Source organism: Cololabis saira, chromosome 8 (genome assembly GCF_033807715.1).
Source record: "Cololabis saira isolate AMF1-May2022 chromosome 8, fColSai1.1, whole genome shotgun sequence".
NCBI classification, from domain to species: Eukaryota; Metazoa; Chordata; class Actinopteri; order Beloniformes; family Belonidae; genus Cololabis; species Cololabis saira.
In genome coordinates, this window is record NC_084594.1 from 17824048 (window position 1) to 17826342 (window position 2295).

The window sequence follows — 2295 nt, forward strand, 5'->3', positions numbered from 1 at the left end:
TTGTAGCTGTCTGTAGCTGTTTGTAGAAATCTTTATCACTGCTCCTGACCAAAAATGAAGAAAAGGCCACCCAGAGTCACCAGACTCTTGGCTAATCTTGGCTAATATGCACATGAAAGATCCTCGTTTTCGTTTGTCTGGTGCACCATAAGAAAACCAGTGAACAGAATCAAATGTTAAAACAAGCTTTTATTATATCATGCACAATGTTTTCCAGCCGGAGTTACACCTTTCTCAAACTACATAGGTAGGAGAGAAATGCACACTGTGGTCATCAATCCAGTCATATTTATACTGAAAAAGGGAGATGTTTTGTACGTTACAGGAACAGAACCATATCTGTTGAAACTTATCTGGGAGGCCAACTGCAGTGAAAGAAACTTAAACATGTCACACTTTCAGCCATATATTTTCTGTTGTCTATCTCTAATCCGACATGCCAACCCAGCAAAGATCCACGACAACCAAAACCCAGAGAAAAACGGGATGGGACCCATCAATCTTAAACATCCGTTCCTCTTCACTGTCCTCACCTAAAGAAGAACTCAGCTAATCAGTCTGGTCATAAAAACAGGAGGTGGTTCTCCGCTGAGAGCAACCATCAGTACAATCTTATAGGAAAAAACACTCATACTTTTAACAATTTTATCAAATCCTAACACACATTTCTGTGATGATAGCAGTAATTTGAAGAAAAAAAAGGAAAAAAGTACATAGAGGTTTTGGAGCAACACACGACAAGACATGTCAGGAAATGCCAAGCGTTTTTCAACAAAAAAACACTACACAACCATGTTCTGCACACAAAAACTGTCGTAGGAAAAGATGGGTATTCAACTAAATAAAAAGCCACTCAACTGAAACTGAAAAGCCTAATAATGAATGATAAAATACTGAACACTGATGATGAAATAAAGTTCACACTGGGAGCTACTGAAATCCCTTAATTGCAGCGATTGCCTCAAAAGGCTGCACATCAAAGTATTAAGTCAATAGTCTTACCATATTTAACAGGCCAGTTATATCATATATTTTTCTTTTTTATCTTTTTCTCTGTATTAAAAAAAAATTCTATCGAACCACAATTCAAAAGCAATGTCCAACTTTAATTACTGTAGTTGATGCTCAGTAAATTATTCTTTAATATTACATTGTTTGGTTCACGTTATTTCAGTGATCTTTGTGGCTGCTTCTCATCAAAACCTTCCTAGTGAATGTAATAAAGACAAAAATGTTTTTCTGGGTATTTCCCTGTTCTGTATTACGGAGAGCTAATCATCAGAGTGGTCCAGAAGTTACGGTAGAATGTGAGAAGTCTAACTCTGGTGTTTGGACATTTATCTATATACCTCCAACAGTTCTTTCATCTTACACACGGTACTTGCACGGTTGGTTAGATTTATCTCAGCATGGTTAGACACACCTGCTGAAGGAAGGACTTCTTATCTTTGTCCAGGAGAGGAAAAAGACGTCGTGGAGAAGGAGAAAGAAATGACTCCCTGCTCATTAGCAGAGTTTGACCTTTTTGGCTGAGAAACAGCAAAGCTTTCACACTTTTCTTTTCTTTTTTAATAGAAGGTTGCAAGTACTGGACGAGCTGCCTCCAAGCCTTCCCTGTTCTCAACGTCAAATGTTTGGACAATGTTGAAAGGAAACTTGTGTCATTGTTGTTGTACCGTTGCATGTTTGCAGGAATAATTGGACAAAATGCTAAACGAAACTCTTCAACACTTGGTATCCTCGATATCAGAAGGCCTTTGTGAGACATTTGGACATTTTATCGTCCTGATTTTTTGGGAGGACGTGTGTCTGAAGCTGAAATGCAAAAATGGATGGATATTAACAAATTAAGTTGACATGGAAAAGCGTGAAATATCTCGGGTCACACTGTCTGCATCCATCGGCTCCAGCAGATGCCAGTGACCCTCAGTTGGAATAACCGGCTATAGATAACGCATGGATCAATATCGTCCCAATGTTTATGGATTTAAAAACAAATTAATATCAATTAAACCTCAACAAAACCTTCTAACATACAATTACATTGTATGTTAGAAGGCTTAAGACAAAAGTTGACTCGACAAGTTGTCCTGCAACCCGGTTTTGCAGCGCTTTAATTACCACTTTATTTGTCTCTTCTCTAACCCACACGGGCCGTGACAGTGTGACATTTGAAATAGGACAATTGCATTTCCGGTGTGTTGGTGACCACAATATTAAATGTCCCTTCTGAACCGGGGTGGGGGTGGGGGGGGCTGGCATGAGGTCCGTGCTGTCAGCTGCCCGGGTGGACAG